This window comes from Halyomorpha halys, unplaced genomic scaffold (assembly GCF_000696795.3).
Source record: "Halyomorpha halys isolate HHAL.00 unplaced genomic scaffold, Hhal_1.1 Scaffold1094.1, whole genome shotgun sequence".
In the NCBI taxonomy this organism is placed as follows: Eukaryota; Metazoa; Arthropoda; class Insecta; order Hemiptera; family Pentatomidae; genus Halyomorpha; species Halyomorpha halys.
This window is the reverse complement of record NW_027109932.1, coordinates 23,809-32,658: the sequence shown is the minus strand read 5'-3', so window position 1 is coordinate 32,658 and position 8,850 is coordinate 23,809. Positions and strand designations below refer to the sequence as shown.

General features: G+C 31.5%; 1 long non-coding RNA gene across 1 annotated transcript in view; it reads right to left on the bottom strand.

Annotated features, from left to right (window-relative positions):
• LOC136795929 (uncharacterized) overlaps window positions 1–7,219 on the bottom strand; it is a 44,515-nt gene extending 37,296 nt beyond the window's left edge. The window contains exons 1-2 of the long non-coding RNA XR_010843640.1: window positions 7,143–7,219; window positions 31–195 (exon numbers count right to left, since the gene is read on the bottom strand). This is a non-coding gene — a long non-coding RNA (uncharacterized lncRNA). The remainder of the gene's footprint in view (window positions 1–30; window positions 196–7,142) is intronic.
• Window positions 7,220–8,850: the final 1,631 nt, after the last annotated feature.

Here is an 8,850-nt window from a genome sequence, read left to right as displayed (position 1 = left end):
ATATTTATATATATATGTCAAAAAACTTACTTTGGAAAAAATGTTTCTCTTCAAATATTCATCTGGGTGAGTAAGGAAATCAAAAGTTTCATGTTTAATTCCAGCAGAATGCAACAAAATAGTGACAAGATGGTTAAAAGATGTTCTTGTATTATTTTCATAAAGATTCCACCACTTTTCAACAATTTTTATCAACTAAAAAGAGATTAGAATTTGATTGAGTTAATAATCTTCCACAAAACATATAATCATTAAATTTTAGGCAACACAACTATACAAAACTAGACATCAACCCTGAAGGGATACTTCTTTTTTCTTTATTGGATATAGTTTTAGGCATTAATTTCAATCCCACTTCAATGGCTGCTTAGCCTTCCTTAGTCCTTCATGGTTCCATGATTTACAGTAATAAATATCCAACAATTTCACTAGTTTTTAAAAAATATACCTGCTACCTGGGCGAACTACTATGATCATTAAGTGAAATTTAATTAGGACCAAAAACATAAAAATGTGGAAAACAACAAATATATTTTCTGATATTTGTATTTTGTACAAAAGATAGTTAAATAAAAAACAGCAAGAGGAGTCGAGAATGAAAGGATTCTAAACTGGATAAATTAGGTAAGGTTATGAACAATGTTTTCAAAATTACAGAATTTAAATACTTCTCTAACCTTAATTATTTGAGAAAGTAAGAAGTATTACTTGAATTTCATAGCAAGATTTTAATTTATCAAAGATCAATATCATAATACTATATATAATGTATTTATTTGACATTAATATAACAACATGAAATTCCAATAAGACCTTAAGACATCTGTATTATGGAAATGGGAATTGTAAATTAAACATCATTCAAATAAAAGTTGTATATTATCGACTTTAGTGTAATTAGAGAATACCTTATATATCAAATTTAAATACTACACAGTCGTTGGTTCAATTTGTTCACTCATTTACAGCTAACAAGTCACCTTTTCACCCTCACTCAATCATCTGTACAAATTCTAACACTTCTAGTTAAGGTATAAACTTGAAAATTTGCCAACTTCAAGCTCTTAGCCTGATGTCTTTTGTTTCGAAGCTAGACGAGAACCCTGATGAAGCCCAGCAAAATGGAGTGAAAGGTTGGTGAATAATAATACTTTTTGCACTATTTTGAACTCCTCTCTTGACTGCCACCTGAACTGTCAAGAACATTACTTTTTTAAAAAAATGGAAGCCTAATATATTTGATTAGATCTAATATATGCAAAGCCGGGTTAGGAAAAGGTTGGAGTTATTTTTTAACAACAAAAGGGTGTCCTTAAAGTGAATCATTCAGTCTATTATTAGAATTAACATGAACAGCATTTCATACCAATCAGGTTGAAGGAAGGTGAGACACAATCTCCTGGTATAAATATTCTATCATTTCTTCTCCTATCTGACTTTCAATTTCATCTTCTACTGCTGTAAGAAGCAAGGAGTTGACCATAGTTTTGTTTCTAAGTTGAATGAGTGCATATTCAGGTTTCCATGCTAGTAAAGTTATACAATTAGATCGTATATGATTTTCTAAACTGCATTCTTAATCACTTTATTTTAATTATTGTTGATAGCAACAAAGAAAAGGCTAATTCAGCAATAGGGCTTCTCAGAACAAATATTAAGTAAATAATGAATAAATAATGGATAGGTAAAAAAGCACAGTAATAATGGATTGTTAGATGGTAGAAGACCTTTGAAATCAACACAAATGCCTTAAAAAATTACACAGATAGTGTGAGAAAAATGAAAAGTACTAATGAAATGAACACCATTGTGGAAAACCAAGATATTGTAAAATCAATCAAGATCCAGATAATCTGCTGGCTAGGCCAGAGGTAACAGATAAAAATCTTGAAAGAATAATTGGAACTAAAAGGAGAAGAATGACCTAAGAGGGCATGACATGAACATATGGCTCGTCAAGAGCCTCTCTGGCTCAACCCTAACCTTAATCTCACAAACTAGTGATGGACTCTGCAAAGCTGAATTTCACTGTAGGATGTAGTTGAAATCCTATTGGAAAGGGGGGTCAGCAAGCTAGCAAGAAATAAAAGTCCAGCTGTGTTACTCAAGAATGATTGTGATAAGGCCAGCAGGGTAGAATGACCTTGGAACAGGGCTCATCCAAGGAGGTGGTGGCAGAAAAGTAATGTGGTACTAATGGCAGCTCTGCCCTGCTGAGGAAGAATGTAGTATCTTCAAAAAAATAATTTTTGAAATTTTCACATCACAGTAGTCAGAATTTCACAACACTTTTTATTTATTTTAAAAGTATTAAAAATACAATAATTTTCTTTAATGTAGTATGTTTAGTCCTAGAAATTGGTTTGCATATTAGAAATGAAGTAACTTGTAGCTGTTTAGTAAAAGTGCTGTAACAATATAAAACTAAAAAACTAGAAGTTACTGCGTTTTTCACTGAGAGTGATTCAAATCAGTTGATTATACTTTGTAAAAAGTGTAGTATACAATCTGGCATTTTTATGTATAAATGAACAGATTATGTACAAGTTAAATTTAACTAGAGTATGTATCAAATGTTCATGTATCAAAACAAAACTTAACTCAGTATTAATTTGTTGGTGAATTAAAGATGAATGAAAACAGTGGTATTGTGCCAGATACTGTATTTTTAAAATATTTACCAAAGAGAATGTTAAAAAAAAGTTTGTAAGTAGAAATGCAGTATCTATTAATTTTTAAATTAAATTGATGCAATTTATAAACTTTAATAAATTCAGAAAAAAATAATTACTGATTTCATGAAAACAGTATTTTTTATAGCAAGATTATAAGTTGATCCTATGTGATGATTGTAGGAAGATGGTCTGGGTGGGTGTCAAGAAAAGTACAAAAATTGTAGAAAAACTTTTTTTATAATTTTTTGAGGTTTATTACTTCCATCATTTTCAATAAATTATTATTTATTTTTCATTAACATTGTACAACGTTTCGGGACCACTGTCCCATATTCATGCACTATAAAAACCTATAACAATATTAAAAACTATATAACACCAATCTTCTACTTTATATATTTTATTTTATACAATAAAGTAGAAGATTGGTGTTATATAGTTTTTAATATTGTTATAGGTTTTTATAGTGCATGAATATGGGACAGTGGTCCCGAAACGTTGTACAATGTTAATGAAAAATAAATAATAATTTATTGAAAATGAAGGAAGTAATAAACCTCAAAAAATTATAAAAAATTGACTCACTAGACTTCCTTGAGAGATAATACAGTGTAGAAAAACTATTTTTGTACCTTTCTAGACCCCACCATCAAAGTTTATAGTGAGGAAAGGTAAATAACCATTTAAGGATATCATCTCCAAAATATTCTCAGGTGGTTTCTCAATGCAGACATTTCACATCTAGACTGAATCAGATAGACTACTGCAAAAGGATAAGTAGTACTTTCTAAGCAAGGTTACGCTAATTGCCTAGGGGTAAGAGATGGGGCCTTTCCAGTCCTCCTGGTAGTTGAATTGTGGGGACTAACAACCTTATCAGCTTTCTTTGGCCACATAAAATGCCCAAATAATGATTAGGCCTGTAAAATGAAGGAAATAACTGAATAGCTGACTAAATATAAGGTATAAATAACTGCTCTCCAAAAAATCAAATGAACCAGGAATGGAAGAAAAAAAAGGATTATTTTATTTTCTACAGCAGTGCAGATGTGACCTGATAAGATGCAAGAACTGGGAGAACAGATTTAGTGTTCTAAGCAGTTAAAAGCTAAGGCAGTCCATACTAAATTTTGAACCTATCAGTGATAGAATATGCAAATAAAGATTAAAGGGAAAATTCAGAAATATGCACTATATTTCCAGTCTTTACATATATAGAAGATGCTGACCATCTTGCTAAGGAAAGAGTGTTTGACAGCTTTGAAGATGAAGTCACAGCTATTCGCTCTGGCAAATTTATTATTTTGATTGAAACTCAAGCCCCTACACAGAACCTCCTGAATGTTATTCAAGACATAATTCTAGTTTAGCAGGTTATTAGAAAGAATTTTCAATGATCAGACAAGCTTAATTCTATCAGGATACAAGAAAACAAAAGGTGAAAAAGTTTGTCTTCTTTTATTTTGCAGGGGTTATAATTGTATGTGGTATAATTGTTTTCAAACTCAAAATATATGTGGTCACAGAAATTGTTCTCAGATTAAAAAAAAAACCTATTATATATATATATATATTATTTTATCTAGTAGTTCAATAAATCTGCAGCACCATTGAATAAGTGGTTAAGTAGAAAATTACAACTATTTCATTACAATTTTTTAAAAATTTTAATCAATTTGAGACCTAATAGAAATCTTGTAATTTTAAATATCTTCCTACCACTTTTGTTTGATGATTTAAACTCACAGTAGAAGTCGACTTTTAAAACCCAGTGGTCAATCTAACACAATTTTTCTTAAGTGTTGTTAATTATTTATTCATAAATGTACAGAAATATTTAGCTATCATCATTATGGGCTTCAATAAGCTCTTTGACTTAATAGGAGTTAAAGTGCATGCCCTGGAATGCAAGGTTTGACAAGGTAGTGAGATCTCTTAAGAGTCATAAAACCCCGGGAGAAGATGCCATAGTTGTGGAAACAGTGAAGAAAATTTGGAGCAAGCTTTTAGATGCCTGAAAGAAACTAGTTTGTGACACAGGGAATGAAATTACCCTGAGGCTAGACAGTCAGAATTATTTGGTGAATAATCAAAAAAGGGAAGCTGGGCAAATTGCCAAAATAACACGGGCATTATCACATTTCTTAATGCACCACACATTCTATATACTATAAATATTGAAAAGGTTTACCCATTCCTTTTTATTTATTTTTTTTTCATTTTTTAATATATTTGAATTAATGGAATCCCATACAAACTTGTCTGCTTGATAAGCTTGGTTACATGCCAAAACTAAAGTTAGGATTGAAAATCAATGCGGTCAAACTTTTGGAACCAATACTAGCATGAGACAGAGTGATGGACTCATTGTTACATTGTTTAGTGTAGCACTGCACAAAGTTATCAGGGAAGGCAATAAAACCATAATGGGAATGGAGAACATTGAGGAAACTACAAGCATCCACATTCAAAGAATTTTGTGAAATAATCGTCAGAAAGAAATGGACCTTATATATGGTGATCTCCCCTGGAGAAAATAGGCGTCACAATACCCTGAATGTATGTGTTAGTAACACTCACCTCAAGTTTCAAAACAACTCCTGTTTCACCAACCTTGGATCATCCTTCAGCAAAAAAAACCCAGTAAGCAATCATGTCCATGATTTTGAAAAGGAAGTTGTAAGGCGGATTTACAGCAGCACATATGAAGCAAGTAGATGGTGAATATGTAGCTAAGTAGAGGTTGAAACTATTCTTAGAAATGAGAATATTGACAACTAAGCAGGAAAACTGCAATATGCGGAACATGTTTAGAGAATGGCTCTAGAGTGAGTCCAGCATATTTCCGTGGTTGTGAGGATGGCACGAAAAGAGAAAGCCAAAGGAGCAGATGCGGTGATGAGATGAACAGATGCTCACGAACTAAAAGAGAGCAACTAGTGAAATACAGCACAGATTCAAATCAGAGGTGATAAGTATTACATCAAGCCAAATAGCACATTGTCCTGGAGAGTAAAGAAAAGTAATTAAGGAAAAAGGGATATCCATGAAAATGATGGATCACTAAAGTTCTTAATCAGCAAGACTGTAGTGCCAATAGGTGTGTATGTATGTATAAATATATACAAGTAAACCAACAGTAATGAACATTTGTATACTTGTAGAACAGTTAGGCAAGAATTTACCCATTTATTTTGTATTGCTAAAGGGTCCCTCTGAAGGACTAAAACCACTCAAAAATCAAAATTAGTTATATTTTTCTCGAAAGTTCATTATTTTAGGTATTGGTAAGAGATATATTTTATATTGAAAATCTGCAGAACGAGTGTTTCAAGTTCAATAAATAATTTCTTAGATCAAGTAATATAAACAGTAGATTCCCTACCTTAACGGTATGTACATTTCTTAAAATGAAATTCAAAGGTTTATAAAAATGCAGAAGTTATCCTAATATATAACCAGTTATATAACAGGTATTATTAAAATGAAACAAATTTATGCTTTGATAGTATAAAACAACTGTGCCCAGAAAATGTACATATCTAAAGTCTTTCTTGCAACATCTAGCTACATCATTTTGAATTTTACAATTTTGTGTCGAGTATTTTTCTTAAATAAAAAACAAAACAATGTTTCATTAAAATCAGTGAGTGGCATTTCTGTATGTTGACTAATAAATCTTTGGTTTATAGTAGCATGAGGACAAGGCATGAGGTTTTAGAGAGGCTATTAGGAAGAATATTAAAAACAGAACCAGGTATCATCAAAATGTTTCATGGCAACATCCATTTTTTTTTTCATAACATATCAATCTGACATCTTAGTTTGTGAAATAAAAATAAGGTAACATATCTAACTGATTTCTGAACTAGGCCTTTCTGTTATTCACTATGCCTGCCATGCAATAGCTTTATACTTCTTAAATACCTGATATCAACTTTCAGAACAATGTAAATAATCACACTAAATTGCAACGTTACAAAAATCAGGAGAGTATAACATCCCAGTGTGTGTTTTACGTATCAGAAAAGGGATTTGATTGTGTTTAACACAAAAATACCTTTGAGAATCTAGAGATAAGGTTTAAAGAATAATACATAAGATGTGTAATAAAACACAGCAACTATACAAAACATGTGATATTAATAAAAGGAAGTGTTCAGACATACTGCATTAGAAAAAAAAATCTGATTCTTAAAATATATTATGAAAGGTATATAAAACATGATATTGAAGATAATGGCTTATAAGGAGTATATGCCAGATCAATTGGCATTACTAATGGTAATGTTTCCAGTAAATTTACAATTATTTGTTGTAGCCAAAAAAATAACATACAAACTATTAAGTAAGTAAAATTATAATATTGTAAATTAATTAAAATATTCGTCATCAATTTTTTATTCAATTAACAAATAAAGGACAATCATATAAACTTTACTATAATAGGTGATAAGAATTACCTACCTTCCTTTCCGAAGGTTGAGACATTAATTCTTCAAAAATCATTTTAGAACTATGTTTAACAATTAATTAACGTTTATTTAATGTTAATCAACGATTTGATTGATGTTTATACAATGCTACAAATATGTCGTTTTACTACCCAATCATGGACGCAGGAATGAGTAGAAAATCACTAAAAAAAATATTCCAACTTGATTCATCCCAGAATTAGTATCATATAAAACAAAGCAAAAGTAAATGTGAATTCCTAAGTACTCATACCATTAGGTTTTATACAATTCTCAATGTCATACTTCAAAAAAAATAAAAGACGGATTTCAACAACAGTGATGATGTCATGTTGCATTAATGAAATTCGCATAATCATCGCTGTTAATTGCATGTAAATAAAAATATTTATTTATGTAATGATTTGTAAAATTATGATCGGATATAATACCAAGAGCTATACTTACTTGAGTACCCTGGCGTGCAGCCAAAATTTCACTTCGGAGGGGGCTAGTAATGTCACAATCCTAATGACTTTTCTTCTCGGTTTGATCTTCAAAAGGATTCAACTTGATTATTATACAAAAAGAGTTAACCCCTTTTCATGTGATACGAATTTAAAGGCTAAATTATTTATACTGTTAAGGACTATACAATGCTCAATGTCGTACCTACCAATCTTCAAAAAGGGCGAATTTCATCTACAAAATGAGCGATTAGTTATATTCCCTGCTTAAATATTGATTTCTTAATGTATTTTTTTAAAATTCAGTTTAGGGAGGAGGGATAAAACCTGCTAGTAACAATTTTCCATAAGAAATTAAATTCCAGGTTGTACGAAGACGGTAATAGTGACAGTAGTAGTGATAGTTACTATTACACCGTCTAACATTATCCAAACTATGCGTTTACTGTTGAAATATCATGATTTGCTTGAAAGATTTTTGGAATACGAACTATCTGATGCACGACAGATATCTGTCGTTTGAAGATAGGGCTTTATTATTAGATGTAGACATGTGTGTCTAATATGACCTCTCAGAAGGCCTCGATACTGCGTGTTCATTCATTTTATTATAAGTATTATTAATGTAACAAGCTAAGTAGGAGCGATATATATACAAGGATACAGAAGCTAGGAAAGACGAGAGGGGGTAGGAGCAACCGAAAGAGCACCATCGGGTGACAAGGAAGGCTGCTAAAATAACAACTCCAAAAATACTTGTTCGGCTCTGGCGGTTGACAGCCACACATTGCATCCACGTTGTCCTCGTGTGTGAGTTGATTTTGTTGTCCAATTCGATTGAAAATAGGCATAAGTGAAGCTAGTGAGGCGTGGAAGTGATTTGTCGAGTTTCGTGTAAATCGGGCCTGAATTTTGAAGATTAGTTAAAAGAGAAATAGCGCTACCAACCCAGGCTAGCTTATCAGTTGGAGTTGCAGCCCCCCACCACTGGGTTCCCAGCTGGAAGGTCACCATATCTTCCAGGATCACACCGTCTGTTATTGGAGGAGCAAAACACTTTGTATTTTTATTATAATATTTTTTTTTTTTGTATTTGTAACTGGTTTTCTTCTGTTTTCTCTAAGACCGAGGTTTTTTTTTTTTTTCTTCAAATCCCCACTCACGTATTTGGTTTTGTTTTTATTAATTCGTGATAGGGGATTCTTTTGTGACTTTGAATCAAATTATGTTTAAGTGTTTTACATATTAATATTG